We start from the raw sequence: 21,574 nt of genomic DNA, 5'->3' as shown, positions 1-21,574 counted from the left end.
GGGTTGTTGTCACCCAGCAATAGAACAGAGGATTTTGAGAGATTTAGGCCCCTGTCACCCAGGCACAGCAGGGGTTCATTCACGGCAAAAGGGGGTTCATGTCACCCAGCAATAGAACAGAGGATTTTGAGAGATTTAGGCCCCTGTCACCCAGGCACAACAAGGGTTTGTATACGTCAAAAATGGTAAAATGTCACCCGACAATTGAAAATAAGATTTTTTCAATTTAGGGCACTAAAATAGTCCTTGAAAAGATGAGAGGGATGTAAAAGGCAGTAAAATGAGCTTAAGAGCATGGCAACTGCACTGCAAACAAATGTGGATAGGGAAATAACTTAAAACAGAATAAAATAAAAAAAATTACAAATTATTAACCTGCAAATCAGAGAAGGAGGTGGATATGGAGTTGGAGGTTGAGGAGGCAGTCAATGTGGTGTTGTAGGTGGAGGCAGCAATGGAGGAGGAGGAGTTAGCCAACAATGTTTTTTTTTTTTATTGGGGTAGGTAGCCCCTAAAATTTTGGGACAAATAAAAAAAAAGAAAATAAAGAATCATTGCACTTGACTTGAGTACAAGAATGTATGTTTGATGGTGGTATAAATGTCTATTCTGCACAAGGTACAGACAAGTCTTGTGGGATCCAAGCCTGGTTCATTTTAATAAACATGAGCTTGTCCACGTTGGCAGTGGACAGGCGGCTGCGTCTGTCTGTATTGACGCCTCCTGCCGTGCTAAATACACGTTCAGAGAGTACACTGGCTGCAGGGCACCTCCAAGGCATACAGGGCAAGCTCTGGCCATGTGGACAATTTGGAGACCCAGAAGTTGAATGGGGCAGAACCATCAGTCAGTACATGTAGGTGTATGCACAGGTACTGTTCCACCATGTTGTTCAAATGCTGCCTCTTGCTAACACGCTCCATATCAGCAGTTGGGGCCGGTTGTTGCGACGTGCTGACGAAGCTTTTCCACATGTCGGCCATGCTAACCCTGCCTTCTGAGGTGCTGGCGCTGCAACAGCTGCGTTGGCGACCTCTTCCTCCTCCTCTGCCTTCGCCTTGTGCTTCCACTTGTCCCCCGGCTTCAGTTGGGAATGCTCTCAGGAGCACGTCTACCAGCGTGCGCCCGTAGTTGCGCATTTTCCGATCATGCTCCAGTGAGGAAATTAAAGACGGCACATTGTCTTTGTAATGGGGATCCAGCAGGGTGGCCACCCAGTAGTCAGCACACGTTAAAATGTGGGCAACTCTGCAGTCGTTGCACAGGCACTGCAGCATGTAGTCGCCCATGTGTGCCAGGCTGCCCAGAGGTAAGGACAAGCTGTCCTCTGTGGGAGGCGTATCGTCTGTGTCCTCCGTATCCCCCCAGCCACGCACCAGTGATGGGGCCGAGCTTCGTTGGATGCCACCCCTCTGTGAACATGCTTCATCCCCATCCTCCTCCTCCTCATCCTCCTCCTCCTCGTCGTCCAATAGTGGGCCCTGGTTGGCCAAATCTGTACCTGGCCTCTGCTGTTGCAAAAATCCTCTTTCTGAGCCACTTCTAAAAGACTGGCCTGAAAGTATTAGAGATGACCCCTCTTCCTCCTCCTCGTCCTGGGCCACATCTGAAGGATGGAGGAGTTAGATGAAAGCACAACTCCCAAAACAGCTGCTAGTCAATTTTTATAGGTGCACCATAGAATCTGTTATCACATACTGCATTCCAGTGTGGTACTCCGGCTGCTCTTCTGAGGACAAGAAGACCCTCAAGCGCATCATCAGAATGGCTGGCAGAATCACTGGTACTCAGTTACCATCACTGGATGACATCTTCACTGCTCGCTGCAGCAACAGGGCAAAATTATCTGTGGGTATCTAACTTACCCTGGCCACAGCCTTTTCATTCCCCTACCCTCTGGTAGGCGTGTTAGAGCCCTACATGCCCGCACCACTATGCTGAAGAACAGCTTTTACCCCAAAGCAATCAGTCTTCTAAATGCTCAGAGATTATTGCCCCTTCCTAGGATAGAAACTACCACAGACTGAAAGTGACTGCTGCATTCATGACCCCATGATCTCTTGTCTGCAGTGGTGAATGAATCAGTGTGTATATATACTCATAAGCACTTCCTACTTTGCACTTGTTATATATATGCTGTGAACTGTGAATAGTAATGACTTCTAGTGCAATGTTTTGTTTTGTTTTTCTAGTGTAATGCTTTAGTTTAAATGTCAGTTCTTGTTCCTCTGTCCATGGCATCTAGGATTGCTCCAAACAACATTTCATTGTATTGTACATTGTATTACATTGTATTGTACAGTGACAATAAAGGCATCTTATCTTATCATCCTCTTCCATCATCTCCCTAAGTGTTTTCTCAAGGAGACATAGAAGTGGTATTGTAACGCTGATAATGACGTCATCGCCACTGGCCTTGTTGGTGGAGTACTCAAAACAGCGCAACAGGGCACACAGGTCTCGCATGGAGGCCCAGTAATTGGTGGTGAAGTGGTGCTGTTTCGCAGTGCGACTGACCCGTGCGTGCTGCAGCTTAAACTCCACTATGGCCTGCTGCTGCTCGCACAGTCTCTCCAGCATGTGCAAGGTGGAGTTCCACCTGGTGGGCACGTCGCATATGAGGCGGTGAGCGGGAAGGCCGAAGTTACGCTGTAGAGCAGACAGCCGGGCGGCGGCAGGATGAGAACGCCGGAAGCGCGCACAGACGGCCCGCCCTTTATGCAGCAGCTCTGATATGTCGGGATAGTTGTGAATGAATTTCTGCACCACCAAATTCAGCACATGCCCCAGGCAAGGGATGTGCGTCAAACCGGCTAGTCCCAGAGCTGCAACGAGATTTCGCCCATTATTGCACACCACCAGGCCGGGCTTGAGGCCCACTGGCAGCAACCACTCGTCGGTCTGTTGTTCTATACCCCGCCACAACTCCTGCGCGATGTGGGGCCTGCCCCCCAAACACATCAGTTTCAGAATGGCATGCTCCCCTGGCTGTACTGAAGTTGGTGGTGAAGGTCTGTCGCTGACCAGATGAGGAGGTGGTAGAAGAGGAGGAGGAAGAAGAGGAGGCAACAGGAGGCAAAGAATGATGCCCTGCGAACCTTGGCGGCGGAAGGACGTGCGCCAAACAGCTCTCTGCCTGGGGCCCAGCCGCCACTACATTTACCCAGTGTGCAGTTAGGGAGATATAGCGCCCTGGCCGTGCTTACTGGTCCACGTATTTGTGGTTAGGTGGACCTTGCCACAGATGGTGTTGCGCAGTGCACACTTGATTTTATCCGATACTTGGTTGTGCAGGGAGGGCACGGCTCTCCTGGAGAAGTAGTGGCAGCTGGGAACAACCTACTGTGGGACAGCATGCAACATGAGCTGTTTGAAGCTGTCTGTCTCAACCAGCCTGAATGGCAGCATTTCAAAGGCCAGCAGTTTAGAAATGCTGGCATTCAGGGCCAGGGATCGAGGGTGGCTAGATGGGAATTTACGCTTTCTATCAAAGGTTTGTGAGATGGAGAGCTAAACGCTTCCGTGTCACATGGTGGAGATGCTTGGTGACGGAGGTGGTGTTGTTGGTGGCACAACCTCTGCTGGGCGGCAGGTGCCAACGTTCCTCCAAATGCGGAGGATGAGGCCGAGGCAGCAGCAGAAGAGGGAGCAGGAGGGGCCTGAGCCCTTTCTTGGTTTTGAAGGTGCTTACTCCACTGCAGCCCGTGTCTCGCATGTAGATGCCTGGTCATGCAGGTTGTGCTAAGGTTCAGAACGTTAATGCCTCGCTTCAGGCTCTGATGGCACAGCGTGCAAACCACTCGGGTCTTGTCATCAGCACATTGTGTGAAGAAGTGCCATGCCAGGGAACTCCTTGAAGCTGCCTTTGGTGTGCTCGGTCCCTGGTAAAGGTGGACAGTAGCAGGCGAACTGTTTTGGCGACGGCTGCTCTGCTTTTGCACCCTGCTCCCTCTTTTGCTACGCTGTTGGCTCGGTCTCACCACTGCCTCTTCCTCCGAACTCTGAAAGTCAGTGGCACAACCTTCATTCCATGTGGGATCTAGGACCTCATCGTCCCCTGCATCGTCTTCCACCTAATCTTCCTCCCTGACCTTCTTTTCGGTCTGCACACTGCAGAAAGACACAGCAGTTGGGACCTGTGTTTCGTTATCATCAGAGACATGCTGAGGTGGTATTCCCATGTCCTCATCAGGAAACATAAGTGGTTGTGTGTCAGTGCATTCTATGTCTTCCACCCCTGGAGAAGGGCTAGGTGGATGCCCTTGAGAAACCCTGCCAGTAGAGTCTTCAAACAGCATAAGAGACTGCTGCATGACTTGAGGCTCAGACAGGTTCCCCGATAAGGGGGTGATGTGACATACTGATGGGCATGGGTTTCAGGCGCCACCTGTGCGCTTTCTGCAGAAGACTGGGTGGGAGATAATGTGAACCTGCTAGATCCACTGTCGGCCACCCAATTTATTAGCGCCTGTACTTACTCAGGCCTTACAATCATTAGAGCGGCATTAGGTCCAACCAAATATCGCTGTAGATTCTGGCGGCTACTGGGACCTGAGGTAGTAGGTTCTGTAGGACGTGTAGCTGTGGCAGAACGGCCACGTCCTCTCCCTGCACCAGAGGCTACACCAACACCACCACCATGACCATGGCCGCGTCCCTTATTAGATGTTTGCCTCATAGTTAGCGTTCACCAAGCAAAGTAAAAAGCGGTTAAGTCTTTTCAAAATAATTAAACGCCAATAAAAACCCTGTTGTAGGGAATTGCACTAAATTTTTCTTTTTAAACTCTATATGACAGCAGTATTTGTGGCCTAAATTTCACAGTCACTTATGCATGTCTACTCCCAGATGTATACTATATCAGAGTTTTTTTTTTTAACCCCAGTAAGCAAAAAGCTGTATTTCTGGCCTAAATATGACACTTACTTATGTACGTGTAATCCCAGATATGCAGTATATCAGAGGCTTTTTTCACCCCAGTATGCCAAAGCCGTTTTTCTGGCCTAAATGTGACACTCACTTATGCACGTGTGATCCCAGATGTGCAGTATATCAGAGTTTTTTTATTTTTTTACCCCAGTAAGCAAAAAGCTGTATTTCTGGCCTAAATGTGACACTCACTTATGCATGTGTAATCGCAGATGTGCACTATATGAAACAGATGTACTTTTTTCACCCCAGTAAGCAAAAAGCTGTATTTCTGGACTTGCAGATAGTGCACCAGCACAGGCTATCGTTGCATAAAATGGCTGCCTATTATGTATTGATATTGACTAACTGAAGAAAAAAAAAGTTTGTTTTCAGTAGTAGTTGGCTCAGGGCAGGCTTAAAAAAATGGTGCACTGCACTGACAAAACACATTTGCTGTAGATCGCTGAGTAAAGAAGCAGTTCTGAATCTTCATAAGATTTCTCCCTGATCTCTCCCTCACAGCAGCTGTAGCCTCTCCCTACACTAATCCGAGCAGACTGACCGGCGGCGCTACGTGACTCCAGCTTAAATAGAGGCTGGGTCACATGCTGCAGTTGGCCAATCATAGCCATGCTAATAGTAGGCATGGCTGTGATGGCCTTTTGGGGCAAGTAGTATGACGCTTGTTGATTGGCTGCTTTGCAGTCTTTCAAAAAGCGCCATAGAAATCGCCGAACACCGAACCCGAACTATTTTCGCGATTGTGCAAATCTGCACTAATGATGCGCATATTTTTTTGCGCAATACATGCAACTTCACATTTTATCAGGTCTGAGTAGATATTACTGATTGGTGCGCTAAGTATGGTTGTGAAATCACAGCACTATGTCTGTAGAATGTTTGTATGGACAGCAGTGAAAAAGTAATTCCTATCTCTCAGAAATGCAAAAAAAAAAAATGCTGAAAATGGCAACTTTCCTATTGGTTGCTAGGGATGTTGCCCAGACAAAGATATTGCAGCCTTCTCATTGGCCCACAAGCAAGAAGGGAGGTTACTAATGAAAAAAACATATTATGAATACGAATATATAGCACTATATTCTATATCTTCGTGAATTCTCGAAGTGCCGATATTCGCAATAAAAATTTGTGATCAACACTATCAGCCAGTTACAGCCACAATTCAAGTTTGGCTGCCCAGTATTCCAGAGGATCTGGAACTGGGGTGACAGGGTGCAGGCCAAGTATGCAATCACCTGCTGGTCCAGGTTCTGCTCCATGTCCTGCTCATTCTGGGTGGTTTCTTCAGTAGAGAGGTGAAGAAAAGTGCTCATCAGAGACTCAAGAATTAAGTTGCTGCTGATTGAGCTGGTGCTGCTCCTGCCCCCCCCCCCCCCCCCCCCCCTTGCCCACCCAGCAGTCATGGCAGTGGAATGTGAGCTCAGAGGGTTAAACCTTTGTGAATTTTGTGCGATAGCGCACGTAGGCATCGACCAACCAACTACAAAGGATGTCTCGATAGTAGTTGCATTTTTCATCCTTCTCAGAAGGTGTAAAAAAAGCCCAATTTTGAACCAATAGCAAGGGTCTAACATTGTGGAGAGCCAGAAGTTATCCCTTTGCCGAATGGTGATAATACGGCTGTCACTTTGCAAGCAACTCAGTATGCTTCTGGCGATTTGCGCAAGGGACTTGGAGGGACTCCCTGCCTCCATCTCCACTGCATACTGTCACGGTCTGTCAGGGTCATCTGAATCGTCTTTGTCGTCACCCTGTAGCTCTCTCTGCTCCCCCTGCTCCTCTCCTGTCACTTGAGCAGATAAACCACCTACTTCTGCATAGAATTCCTGGCCGTTTATGTCCTCCTCTTCGTCGTCCTCCTCCCCCTCCTGTGCCATTTCCGCCTCCACAGGTGGCCGTGAGCTGTAGACACCACCATATTGACCAAAGATCTAGGACGAAATCTTGCATGGCCTGTGATGACGCCATCACGTCGGTCATCATGGCAGCGACCAGCTCTTCGCGTTCAAATGGTAAGTAATATTTTATTTTTTACATTATTTCAGGTAAAATTTATTCATTACCACAAAGCACAATAAATTTTGGCTTTGCAGCGAATCAAATTGTACCTGAAATTCAGATCGTATTTAACTACCTGGAGTTCTATTCGCTCAACACTAACACTCAGTACATGTATAACTGAACATATTAATTATTAAAAGCGCAAAAGATGAACTCGGTAAATGCACCTATATATTAGACTGCCTGTTGACAATGAGTCTAATGCAAACTAAGTCTATGTATAACTAAACAGATTAATTATGAATGGTGCAGTAGATGAAATCGGTAAATCCACCTAGATATTAAACCGCCTGTTGACAATGAGTCTGATGCACAATTAGGGGGTCATTTAATAAGCCCAGTGTTTTAGACACCGGTCTTAATAACCTTTATATCTGGCGGTGGATCCACCAATGTTAGGGAGAAGCACTACATAACTTCAGCACACTCAGCGCCAGTTTAAATGTAAGCCATCTTCCTAGCTGGCTTACATTTAGACCATTTTCTACACCTAAATCAGGAATAGAAAATGATAAATAAGACGGACCTCCCAGCCCGTCTCCTTCCCCAGCCACGCCACTTGGAACCTGGCTTGAGTGGGGAAAAGTCAAAGATTACAGCACAACTAGCCATTGTGCCGCAATATGCACCGGAAATATGCCTAACATAGGCGTATTTCTAGATAATAAATGCCCCCCTTAGTCTATGTATAACAGAATAGATAAATTATTAAAGGCGCAGCAGATGAACTAGGTAAATGCACCTATATATTAAACCACCTGCTGACGATGAGTCTGATCAACAGTAAGTCTATGTATGACTAAACAGATTATTTATGAATAGCACAGCAAATGGACTAGGTAAACACGCCTATATCTTAGACTGCCTGCGGACAATGAGTCTGATGCACATTAAGTCTATGTATAATTGAACAGATTAAATATTAAAGATGCAGCAGATGAACTAGGTAAATGCACCTGTATATTAGATCGCCTGTTGACAATGAGTCTGACGCACAGTAAGTCTATATATAAATAAACAGATTAATTATGAATGGCGCAGCAGATGCACTAGGTAAACGCACCTGTATATTAGACCGCCTTTTTGAAAATGAGTCCAATCGACAGTACGTCAGCACAGCAGATGAACTAGGTAAACACCCCTATATATTAGACTGCATGTTTATAATGAGTCTGATGCACAGTAAGTCTATCTTTAACAGAACAGATTAAAAACGAATTGCACAGCATATGAACAAGATTCACTGGGTGATTACACTGAGCCTGCACTTTCTCTGGAGTCTCCCTGCAATGTCTGAGAACTCTCCCTATGATCTCCCTACACCGTCCCTGTCCTATATTCTACACTTAAAAGATTTCTAAAACACTGTCCCTAGCACTTGTCATGTCTCTCCCTATGCTCAGTTCTTCCCTGCTTGGGATGAGGCTTTCATAGTGCTGTGACACTACAATGGATGGCTATTTACTGATTGGCTGGCTGCATGGCATTATTGGTCTTATCTCATTGCCAGGCTTCTTGCTTTCATTTTGTAACACATGTAGCTGCCATGTTAGGAAAAAACAAAAACATTTGTTACAACAAATCGTAAGGAAATTCGTAATTATTCAAATTTTTCCAGAAATTCAGATTGAATTCATTTTAATTCACTTCAATTCGCTCAACAATACCCTTAATGAGAAAGTATTATTTATTTGAGAGCACCATTAAGACTGCGTACACACTTAGTTATTTGGTCAGTTAGTTCGATCAGTTATTGTAATCCAATATTAGGGTTGGTTAAAAGAATAGGTGCACACAGAATAGGTGCAAATCAAATAATTACACCTGATCTCTGAGCAGGATTCACTACTGATATGTGAACAAAGCCTAATTCCATGGGGCTGTACATCTATTAGGTGTTACACATATATATATATATATATATATATATATATAGTGTAGCAACATAATTACAATAAGCATGAATATAGCTACTAGAGAGGGGTCGTTGATCCAGGGAGTTATTCTGATTGCCTGATTGGAATCGATAAGGAATTTTTTCTCCTTAAGTGGGGAAAAATGGCTTCTACCTCACGTTTTTTTGTTTTTTTTTGCCTTCCTCTGGATCAACTTGCAGGATAACAGGCTGAACTGGATAGACAAGTGTCTTTTTATGGCCTTATGTACTATATTACTATGAGACTGATACACGGTGGAGGGGATATGAGAGCCCTGCCCGCAAGAGATAACAATCTATGGTGTAAAGGGGAAAGACACTGTAGGTGTTTGTGTGTATATGAGGAAAAATGTTGTATTTTAGCAAAAGGTCAAAATATATATATATATATATATATAAATATATGTATATATTTAAATTTGTGGTCATGGCTACGGCCAAGAGATATCCGAAGAACCATAGGGAGAGAAACAACAGGAACAACCTAACCCAGCTAGGCGTGTCTTAGCTGACCTGACTAAATGGCTAGTTGAGTGCCCTAAGCCATGATCGTGGGTAGGCCTATAAGTGGGCATACCCTGTGGAAATGAGAAGATAAGGGAGGGAGGGTGGGGCACCTGAAAACACACGCCTGTGAGTGAGGGTGTGGCTCGTATATGAAGAGCCTCCGCCCCTCCCACAAATGCAGGCTAACTAATCAGCCTTACCAACTTGTGGTCATGGCTACCCCCAAGAGATATCTGAAGAACCCTAGGGAGAGAAATAACGGGAACAACCTAACCCAGCTAGGCGTGTCTTAGCTGACCTGACTAAATGGCTAGTTGTGTGCCCTAAGCCATGATCGTGGTTGGCCTATAAGTGGGAAAAAACCAAGCCAAGTAGGGTAGGAAAGGAACTCGAATGGCATGTGCAAACTAATCCCCAAGCCAACTGCAAGGCGTCAGGGATCTAGAGCGAAAATTCGGGGTATATGAGGCAAGACCAGTAGGAGACCTACAACCCATCTTGTGGATGACAAGGCCAGAGACATGATGCTCAATATTGCGGATACTGCTCCAAAGCGGAATGGAGGACCGGGAATACGTTGTGAAATGGATCATAAAAAACAACTGAAACTTTTAAAGTTTGGTTCTAGTGCGAGTACTGGCAATGCCCTAGCCTCAGGAGATCGTGGGACCGAAACCTAACTGCCTAGACTATACAGGAATGAGGGCCAAAAAGAACCATGTAGATAGGAATAGAATCCTTGAATAGTTCCCCAGACAACAGCTATCTGCTCGCCGTGGTCCGCGCGTTGTTCTACTGTGTGCCCCTGAGAATTGTTTTTACGCTTGAGACGTGAAGACCGACCTACTATCTGAATCTTCTACCGTGAGGAAATGCTGGACCTTGTCCAAAATCCGATTCAGCGTGGTTGTAGGGAGTCTGAGGTTAGTGCGGCAAGAAGCTACGAAGCCATAATATACAAGATTCTGTCTATGCCCTTCCATGAGTGAGGGAATGCAACGCAATGAAGCTACCAGCGAAAATGAATTCCTGGTTGTGGTAAAAAGGCAAAGACTTAGTGCGGGGACCTGGTTGACAAGATATGAATGACTACGATCAGAGACTGAAATGCTAGAGGGAATTGCCCTACTTGTTCTTTCTCTGGCAGGACCTGAACGAAAGCATGAACAATTAAAGAAAGACGAAATATCTGTGTAAGACATGACAATGATGCTGTAGGGCGAACCGGACCAGTTTGCGGTCAAAACATAATGTGAGCAATTAACATGGATTATTAGGAAATTAGGGAAGCAGGTATGTATGCGATACATAGGGGCCAAATCAGCCCAGATGCACAGATGAACAACCAACCAGGCAATCAGCCCAGCAGGATTGAAAACAGTCATCGGGCCCCCAAAGCCGTGGGGCCGAAGCGGTCATCGGGCCCCCAAAGCCGTGGGGCCGAAGCGGTCATCGGGCCCCCAAAGCCGTGGGGCCGAAGCGGTCATCGGGCCCCCAAAGCCGCGGGGCCGAAGCGGTCATCAGGCCCCCAAAGCCGTGGGGCCGAAGCGGTCATCGGGCCCCCAAAGCCGTGGGGCTGATTTCTTTTTTTTTTTTATTATAACTATAAAAAGTGACCTGAATAAGGTGCAGGTAAAATTAAACCATGAGCCTGACAGATGTGGCAGGCGATACCCAAGATAAACTACGTGGCTGCACAGGTGGACAGATAACCATTGGTCCGACCCCTGAAGCCATGGGGCCAAAGCAACCACCTGGCAGCCGCACAATGCGAACCTTAGAATTAAGGACGGCTGGGGAAAAGATTGGGGCTTAACCCAACGGGTTTAGTAATCAACCGGGACTCGATAACCTAGAAAGACAAAGACAGACATGGGGTAAGCTTCTTAATGAAATGAGGCTGAAATAAACCGCAAGTACTAATTTGTAAAATATAAATGAACAAAAGAAAACTTCTGAAAGGTGTGCCATGGAAAATAGTATCAGATGGCTGTATGACCTACCAATGTCGATGACAATTGTGAAATCCTCTTAGCCAAGAGCCACTCCAGCGAGCCCCTTATGGTGGGAGCCATGCTTGAGAGCCCCTTATGGCGGGAGCCATGCGCGAGAGCCCCTTATGGCGGGAGCCAGTATCAGATGACCATGCGAACTACGAATGACGATGCCAGTCGTGAGGTCCTATAAGCGAAGAGCCACTCGTACGAGCCTCTTATGATTTTTTTTTTTTATAATATAAACCACTTATGCAGCATCAGAATGCCTTGGGGACTTGCATAACCATGACCCCCTCCAACAGCAAACCTGGAACACTAACTAGCCTACAACCATGTCGGATCCCTAACAAACAAAACATGAAAAAACGGTCATGGGGCACCTGGAGCCATGAGGCCGGATCAGTCATAGGGCCCCCGAAGCCAGAGGGATGACGTTGCGGTGACGATAAGTAATTAAAACGTAAGCCGGACCTGATGGCATATGAAGCGACTTGAATGATTGGATTGGCTAGATGGTGGCCTAAGGAACATGACTGCCAACAGGCATTAAAAATATAGACATTAGTAATCCGAAACACGTGCATACATAAAACACAAACCAACGCGCACCATAAACATGAAATTGAAACAGAGATGGGAGAAAAAACAAGAGCCTGGGGCATTGCAAGTTCGCTAAGAGAAGTCTCTTATCGTGACAAACAAATGAACAGCTTGTGAAAACATAGCAGGAAACTTCCTGGCGCACTGACCTCCGCTGAGGAGCTGTTTGGTGAACTTGGGCAGGAGACCAATCTGAGTGAATATGAACCAGAAGTAAAAGGAGACCAGTCTGAGTGATTATGAACCAGGATTAAACAAAAAGTAGGCCTATGGAATGTAACAGACCACCGAGGAAGGGAACGTAAGCCTGAAAAGAACGCAGTTATGTTTGTCAGGAGAGAGGTACCAGAGCAGTGGGTGCAGACTGCCCTGGTGAGATTGAGCAAAACCATGACGTAGCAATGAGCAGGAGAATGCAGCTTTGAGTGGGAGCAGAGTACAACACATGATGTAACAACAAATGGGTGAATGCAGCCTTGGATGTGAGTGGTACCTAAAAACATGGTATAGGCGCAGCTCTGAGTATGGGTAGCGCATGAAAAGCATGGTATAAAGCAGACGTATAAATGCAACCTGAAAGTGAGCAGAGTATTGAAGTGATGCGAAAGCAGACACGTGGACGCAGCTGTAGTAGTGAAAGGAGTATAAAACAAGATGTGAAAGCAGACATGCGGACGCAGCTTTGGATGTGAACGGAATATTAACTTGATGTGACAGCAGACATGGAAAGCGGCTTTGGTTAGTGGGGTATGCGATCTGGTGTAGCAGTAGAAGTGTGAACACAACTTTGGGTATAAGCAGAGCATGAAATTTGGTATAAACGCAGCTCTGGTTGTGAGTGGAGCAAGGTGGTGCATCCAGAGCATGAAAATGGAGTAACAGTAGCAGCTATGGCTGTAAGCCGAGTATACAACATGCAATAACAGGCGTGTGATACGGATCCGGCTGGGGACGGAATGAGATGTAACAGCCAACAGGTGAACGCAGCTTGAATGTGAGACCAATCTTAGTGAATACGAACCAAGAGTAGGAAAGTGCTGGACAGTAAGGACGTGCGGATGCAGCATAAGACATGAAATAAAAGCCGAAAGTGTAAATGCGGCTCAGGATAACAGTGGAGGGAGCATGAAAGTGCGGCAGGGTTTAAGTACATGGAGCAGTGAAATATGTGAAGTCTAAAGATGGTGGTAGCAGGGGGAGGGGGAGACATGTGGCAAGGAACAGCTAAAGCAAGAAGCCTAAACAATAAACGCTGCATCCGATCTCCAAACATGATGTCATGTGCAGCCCGGGTAACTCTTCCTTTACAGCAAACCGGCTGAAGTAACTTTTTATACTAGATGAACAAAGCAAAGTGAAACTTAAAAGATTTATACGAACTAACTCCTATTACCAACAAACAAAGTTGAAAAGAAATAGAAGTATTTAGCCCCAACGAACAAACCTGAGGCAGCAGATTCTGAGGCAAAGCCTCCCGTTCGCTAGCAAAGTCGGTTCCGGCCGGCCAGGAGAGACGGCCCTGGTCCAACCTACTTACATAGTATGGCGCGTGCATGCTACGGTATCAGAGAGCAAAATAACAAGGTCCATGCTGCAAAGAAAGACTCCTACCACCAGAGAATCTAGTTTGCTAATGACACCCAGCGGCCGCTGTGCCCCTGAGAACAGACGCCTGTGAGTGAGGCTGTGGCTCGTATATGGAGAGCCTCCGCCCCTCCCACAAATGCAGGCTGACTAATCAGCCTTACCAACATATATATATATATATATTGACACTCTTTAGCGTCCGGTCACTGTTAGTGCATCGCCCACCCCACCGCTGATCAGCTTTGGACAGCTGATCAGCGAGTACATTATTTAATTTATTTTTTTCACATTTTTTGGGGCTGTTTTTTTTTAGTTAGTTTTTTTGTTGTTATTTTTCCCTGTTAGTTTTAGGGAAAAGTCTGGGAACACCCATGCCACCACACACGCACACACCTAATAAAGATTTACACGCATACACACACACACACAGACACACACTCCCCTATGGCCCGCCGGACGTTCTCGGCCGAGGAGGCATATGCCCTCCGAGTCCGGGAGCCCCAGTGAGGACGAGGATGACCCCACTTTCCTTTTGTCATCCGCGTCATCATCATCATTAAGCGATGATGAGCCTCCAAGGCGGCGGAGACGCTGCCAGGCGGATCAAGGGGACCCCCATAATGGGGACCCTGTAGCCCACCCTAGTACGAGCAGCTCTGGGGCTCGTACTTGTTTTCCGGCCCACCAGGTCAGTCCACCTGAGCCCACCTGCAGGTGAACTTGGCTGGTGTACCCCAGAGCGATTTGAGCCCGTGATTCCTGATTTTGTTGGACAACCAGGAATCCAGATTTCCACAGTGGGCTTCAGTGAATACGACTTTTTTAGTCATTTTTTCAGTGACCAACTTGTAAACCTAATGGTGGAGCAGACAAACCTGTACGCCCAACAGTTTGTCGCTCAAAACCCAGGCTCCATTTTGGCTAGGCCCGGTGGCTGGACCCCGGTCAGTGCAGCCGAGATGAGGACATTTTGGGGCCTCGTGCTGCACATGGGCCTAGTCAAGAAACCTAGTATCAGGCATTACTGGAGTGGGGACGTCCTCTACCAGACCCCACTCTATAGTATGCCATGACACGCTCCCGGTTTGAGGCCATCCGGAAATGCCTGCATTATGCAGAAAATCAGGCCAGTCATCGATCACTTCGGGGCCAAATTTTTGGAGGCCTACGTACCTGGAAGGGAGGTCACAGTTGATGAGTCTCTCATTGTGTTAAAGGGGAGACTCATTTTCTGCCAGTATGTTCCCTCAAAGCGGGCGACATATGGCGTAAAGCTGTACAAACTTTGTTCCCATATTCAACCCCCAGAATGTCCCCCCACTCTGGGTGTTAGTGGGAAACTTGTGTGGGACCTTATGCAGCCACTGCTAGATAAGGGTTACCACCTTTACGTGGATAACTTTTATACTAGTATCCCCTTGTTCCAGTCCTTCGCCACCAGATCCACGTCTGCTTGTGGGACCGTGCGGAAAAATCAACGTGGCCTGCCTACCCATCCCCTCCAGGTACCTATCCCCAGGGGTGAGACCCGTGCCCTTACCAGTGGAAACCTGCTGCTGGTCAGCTATAAGGACAAGAGGGATGTCCTTGTACTGTCCACAATTCACAGTAACGGCATCACCCCTGTCCCTGTGTGAGGTACCGTGGCAACGGTCCTCAAGCCAGATTGTATTGTTGACTACAATTGGTATAAGGGAGGAGTGGATCTCTCTGATCAAGTCCTCAAGCCATATAACGCCATGCGCAAAACGCGGACATGGTACAAAAAGTTGCGGTACTGGTTGCCTTGTACAACTCTTTTGTACTGTTCCAGTGCGCTGGCAACACAGGGAAATTCCTGCAGTTCTATGAGGCAGTCCTCAAGGCCCTGATCTATTCTGACTGGGAAAGAGCAGGCCGGAATACCTCGGGAACTGTAGGCGGATAGTCCCTGGCCAACACTTTCAAGGTGTGGTCCCCCATACTGGAAAGAAGGGACGGACCCCAAAAAAGTGCAGAGTGTGTCACAGGAGGGGGATACGGAAGGACACCACTACTCAATGTGACACGTGCCCCGATCATCCGGGCCTCTGCATTGACGGTTTCTTCAGGGAGTACCACACTTCCATGGAGTACTACATTTATAATCCCCTTTTCCATTTAGCCACTGACAATCAATAAAAACGATGGTTCTCAGACTTGAGACACCCCAAAAAATGTGTTCAAAAAGTTTGCAAAAATAAAATAATTTTAAAAAGTTTACAAATTAGGTATCTCTGTGTCGGTAATAATCTCCTCTATAAAAATACCCCATGACCTAACCCCCCAGATTAACACGGTCCAAAAAAAAAAAGGTGCAAAAAAAGAGTTATTTTGGTCACCTTACATAACAAAAAGTTTAATAGCAATCAATCAAAAAGTCATATAGCCCCCAAAATAGTGCCATTAATACCGTCCCCTCATCCTGCAAAAAATGAGCCCCTACCTAATACAATCGGCTAAAATAAAATGACTCAGACTTTAGAGATATGCATTTTTTTTATTGTATCAAAAAGGATAATATAGTCTAAATAAATAATTGTAAAAAAGTTGACTTATTAGGTATCACCATGTCCGTAAGAATCTCCTCTATAAAAATAACCCATGACCTAACCCTCCAGATTAACACGGTCAAAAAAAAAAAAAAACGGTGCATGTTTTTTCCGGTAACAAAGCAAGGGTTAACAACCAAACAAAACTTAACATTTATTACCCTGATACTGCAGTTTACAGAAACGCCACATTTGTGGTCGTAAACTGCTGTATCACTAAAAGGCATGGCGCAAAAGGAAAGGACCGACATGGTTTCTGGAAGGTCGATTTTAATGGCCTTTTTTATTGACACCGTGTCCATTTTGAAGCCCCCCTGATGCACCCCTAGAGTAGAAGCTCCCAAAAAGTGACCCCATTTAAAAACTACACCCCTCAAGGTATTGAAAACTGATTTTACAAACTTTGTTAACCCTTTAGGTGTTCCTTAACAGTTAATGGCAAATGGAGATGAAATTTCAGAATTTCAATTTTTGGTAACCTTACCTCACAAAAATGTAATATAAAGCAACCAAAAATCATATGTACCCTAAAAATAGTTAAAAAAAAACTGCCACCTTATCCCGTAATTTCCAAAATGGGGTCACTTTTAGGGAGTTTCACGGGTGCATCAGGGGGGCTTGAAACAGGACACTGTTTAAATAAACCGGTCCATAAAAATCAGCCCTGGACAAACCACGCGGTGCTCTTTTCCATCTATGCCCTGCCGTGTGGCCGTACTTTAGTGTACGACCACATAAGGGGTGTTTCTGTAAATGGCAGAGTCAGGGCAATAAAGATACAGTCTTGTTTGGCTGTTAACCCTTGCTTTGTTACTGTAAAAAATGGGTTAAAATGGAAAATTTGGCAAAAAAATTAAACTCTGAAATTTCATCTCCATTTGCCAATAACTCTTGTGGAGCACCTAAAGGGTTAACATAGCATTTAAGATCAGTTTTGAATACCTTGAGGGGTGTAGTTTCTTAGATGGGGTCACTTTTAGGGAGTTTCTACTCCAGGGGTGCATCAGGGGGGTTGAAACAGGACACAATGTAAATAAACCGGTCCATAAAAATCAGCCCTCCAAAAAACACTCGGCGCTCCTTTCCCTCTACGCCCCGCCATGTGGCCATACAGTAGTGTACAACCACATAAAGGGGGTTTCTGTAAATGGCAGAGTCAGGGCAATAAAGATACAGTCTTGTTTGGCTGTGAACCCTTGCTTTGTTAGTGGAAAAAAATGGGTTAAAATTGAAAAGTTGGCAAAAAAATGAATTTCTGAAATTTCATCTCTATTTGTCAATAACTCTTGTGGAGCACCTTAAGTGTTAACAACGTTTGTAAAATTAGATTAGAATTCCTTGAGGGGTGTAGTTTCTAGAATGGGGTCATTTTTATGTGGTTTCTATTATGTAAGCCTCACAAAGTGACTTCAGACCTGAACTGGTCCCTAAATATTGGGTTTTTGAAAATTTCTGAAAAAATTCAAGATTTGCTTCTAAACTTCTAAGCCTTGTAACATCCCCAAAATATAAAATATTATTCCTAAAATAATCAAAACATGAAGTAGACATATGGGGAATGTAAAGCAATAACTATTTTTGGAGGTATTACTATGTATTATAGAAGTAGAGAAACTTGGAAATGTGCAATTTTTTGTAAATCTTTGGTAAATTTGTTTTTTTTTATAAATAAAAATGATTTTTTTTTACTTAACTTTACCAGTTTCATGAAGTACAATATGTGACGAAAAAACAATCTCAGAATGGCCTGAATAAGTAAAAGCATTTTAAAAATGGCATGGTCCTTACGGTGAAATAAGGCTGTGTCCTTAAGGGGTTACAAGACAGCTGGGTTCACAAGAGGGGATCTCTGTGTTGGGATCTGAGGCTTGTGCCGACTTAGAGGGCTGGGACCCGGGTGTAGGGGAAACAGGCCTCCTAAAGCCTGCTTATGGACTTGATGAGGCAGAACTGCCAGCAGGGTGTGAACTAACACCCAGGAGATAAGGTGACTTTCTTGCTTTATGAACTTTTCGTGTGTGTGAACAAAAGCCAAGACTGCAAAGTGACTTGCGTTTTGTGCTATACCTTATGTGTGAATAAACCTTGAAGTTTTGCTTTACAAACAGTTTTTTTGCCACTGTACTGTGTCCACTTACCCTGCCTACCATCCTTAATATATATATATATATTCCCAAAATGCTAGCTATACAGTACATATATTTGAAACACTTTTGGTGCTAATGGTCATGTATAGCGATTTCCCAACACATCAGGATATTGGCATAAAAGGACTTTAATTTAACTAAAAACTCAAAGAATCTTTTCTCTATTTATGTCTACAAAATCTTGATGTAATTGATATTTTCTATGTCATTGCATTGCATATAATTCATACTAACGGAACTCTTGCTCACCGTGCAGTGTGGAGAATACAGCTGGTTCTTTCTTCTCTCTTCACTTTTTCTGAATTGTATTTTGATTAGCCCTGAGAGAATATTTAAACCCTTTGCTGACCTCACCAGCTGTAATCTGACTGAAGTCCGATCCTCTATATTTAATTATTACTGTACATGTCCAAAGACACGTGCAGTACCCCAGAACTGTGGTTATCTGCTATTTTGTAATAATTAGCCAAGTTTTAAAAAAAATTCAATTTGGCACCTTTGCCAAAGTTCGCCAAGAAATTTGATTCATTCTGAACTAATTTGTTACAGATCTGTATAAATCTGGTATAGCCAAGCCACACTGCCTATTCATACTGTTCCCACTAGGTGGCCCAATCTCAGTGTGTAGGCTTGGAAGAGAAACTGCAGGGAGAGTGCAGGGAGAGCATAGGAGACTGCTGAACTACAGACTCTGCTACAATTTATCTCCGTGTACATAACTGTGCAGTGCCAGTATTCAGTGGGGAAGGTGCCAGCAGCAGCAGTGGCAGTATCAATGACAATAGTGGCCCCATAACATAATTGGGAAGGGTGGCAGTAGCATCAGTGACAGTAACAGTGACAATAGTGACCACATGACAGAGGGTGGCAGCAGTGGCATTAACAATGACAATAGTGGCCATATGACAGAGGGTGGCAGCAGTGGCATTAACAATGACAATAGTGGCCCATGTCTAAGTGTGAAGGGTGGCAGCAGTGGCAGTAACAGTGACAGTAGTGGACCCAAGACATAGTGGGGAGGTGACAGCAGTAGCAGTAAGGGCACACAACCTTTTTTCTGTCTGTGTCAGCTCCATTGTTTTTGCGGCCCATATGCGTAACCATTTATTCCAATGGGTCTGCAAAAAATGGAAATGACTCTGTGTGCATTCCATATCCATATGTCCGCAAGTCCGTTCTGCAAAAAAAAAAAATTGAAAATATCCTATCCTTGTCCGTTTTGCAAACAAGGACAGGCCTTGTTATAATGGATCTGCTAAAAAATAAAACAGATGTAACACTAGTGATGAGCAGCAGGGGTCATATTCGAATTTGCGATATTTCGCTAATATTTTGTAGAATATTCGTTGAATATGCGCAAATTTTAATATTCGTTATATTCTATGATTTTTTTACTTGAAAAATCGTCAAGGTAATGATCGTGCAATATGCAAATTTTTGAATATTCGTAATATTCTAAAACAAGAAAATATAGCAATATAGCGAATATTCGAAAAAAAACAAGTATAGAGCAATTTAGCTAATATAGTGCTATAATCTTTTTTTTTTTGTTGTCATTTTTTTCCAATCTGAACTTCAGATGAGAAAAAAATTACAACTATTAGACAAAGAAGATTATAGCGCTATATTAGCTAAATTGCTCTATATTATTATTTTTTTTTTTTTTATATTCGCTATATTGCTATATATTCTTGTTTTAGAATATTAGAAATATTCTAAAAAACAAAGTGTAATATAGCGAATATTCGAGAAAAAAAAAGAATATAGAACAATTTAGCTAATATAGCGCTATAATCTTCTTTGTCTAATAGTTGTAAGTTAACCACTTCAGCCCCGCTAGCTGAAACCCCCTTCATGACCAGAGCACTTTTTACACTTCGGCACTACACTACTTTCACCGTTTATCGCTCGGTCATGCAACTTACCACCCAAATGAATTTTACCTCCTTTTCTTCTCACTAATGGAGCTTTCATTTGGTGGTATTTTATTGCTGCTGACATTTTTACTTTTTTTGTTATTATTCAAAATGTAACGATTTTTTTGCAAAAAAATGACATTTTTCAATTTCAGCTGTAAAATTTTGCAAAAAAAACGACATCCATATATAAATTTTTCGCCAAATTTATTGTTCTACATGTCTTTGATAAAAAAAAAATGTTTGGGCAAAAAAAAAATGGTTTGGGTAAAAGTTATAGCGTTTACAAACTATGGTACAAAAATGTGAATTTCCGCTTTTTGAAACAGCTCTGATTTTCTGAGCACCTGTCATGATTCCTGAGGTTCTACAATGCCCAGACAGTAGAAAACCCCCACAAATGACCCCATTTCGGAAAGTAGACACCCTAAGGTATTCGCTGATGGGCATAGTGAGTTCTTCGAACTTTTATTTTTTGTCACAAGTTAGCGGAAAATGATGATTTTTTTTTATTTTTTTTTCTTACAAAGTCTCATATTCCACTAACTTGCGACAAAAAATAAAAAATTCTAGGAACTCACCATGCCCCTCACAGAATACCTTGGGGTGTCTTCTTTCCAAAATGGGGTCACTTGTGGCGTAGTTATACTGCCCTGGCAATTTAGGGGCCCTAATGTGTGAGAAGAACTTTGCAATCAAAATGTGTAAAAAATGACCGGTGAAATCCGAAAGGTGCACTTTGGAATATGTGCCCCTTTGCCCACCTTGGCATCAAAAAAGTGTCACACATCTGGTATCGCCGTACTCAGGAGAAGTTGGGGAATGTGTTTTGGGGTGTCATTTTACATATACCCATGCTGGGTGAGAGAAATATCTTGGCAAAAGACAACTTTTCCCATTTTTTTTATACAAAGTTGGCATTTGACCAAGATATTTTTCTCACCCAGCATGGGTATATGTAAAATGACACCCCAAAACACATTCCCCAACTTCTCCTGAGTACGGCGATACCAGATGTGTGACACTTTTTTGATGCCAAGGTGGGCAAAGGGGCACATATTCCAAAGTGCACCTTTCGGATTTTGTAGGCCATTTTTTACACATTTTGATTGCAAAGTACTTCTCACACATATGGGCCCCTAAATTGCCAGGGCAGTATAACTACGCCACAAGTGACCCCATTTTGGAAAGAAGACACCCCAAGGTATTCCGTGAGGGGCATGGCGAGTTCCTCAAATTTTTTTTTTTTTGTCACATGTTAGCGGAATATGATTATTATTTTTTTTTCTCTTTTTTCCTTACAAAGTCTCATATTACACTA

General features: G+C 44.3%; 1 protein-coding gene across 2 annotated transcripts in view; it reads right to left on the bottom strand.

Moving 5' to 3' along the window:
* Window positions 1-21,574, bottom strand: part of LOC122934422 (cytochrome P450 2K6-like) — a 119,963-nt gene that overhangs the window by 61,080 nt on the left and 37,309 nt on the right. The window contains exon 1 of one of the 2 annotated variants that reach the window (XM_044289871.1): window positions 18,587-18,684. The exons of the other annotated variant lie outside the window; for it this stretch is intronic. The gene's annotated coding sequence lies outside the window, so the exon portion shown is untranslated. Of the gene's footprint in view, window positions 1-18,586; window positions 18,685-21,574 lie in introns of those variants that run through there. 2 annotated transcript variants of the gene reach the window in all.

This window comes from Bufo gargarizans, chromosome 4, assembly GCF_014858855.1.
Source record: "Bufo gargarizans isolate SCDJY-AF-19 chromosome 4, ASM1485885v1, whole genome shotgun sequence".
Lineage (NCBI taxonomy): Eukaryota > Metazoa > Chordata > Amphibia > Anura > Bufonidae > Bufo > Bufo gargarizans.
The sequence above is the reverse complement of the archived record's forward strand: the minus strand, read 5'-3'. Positions and strand labels throughout refer to the sequence as shown.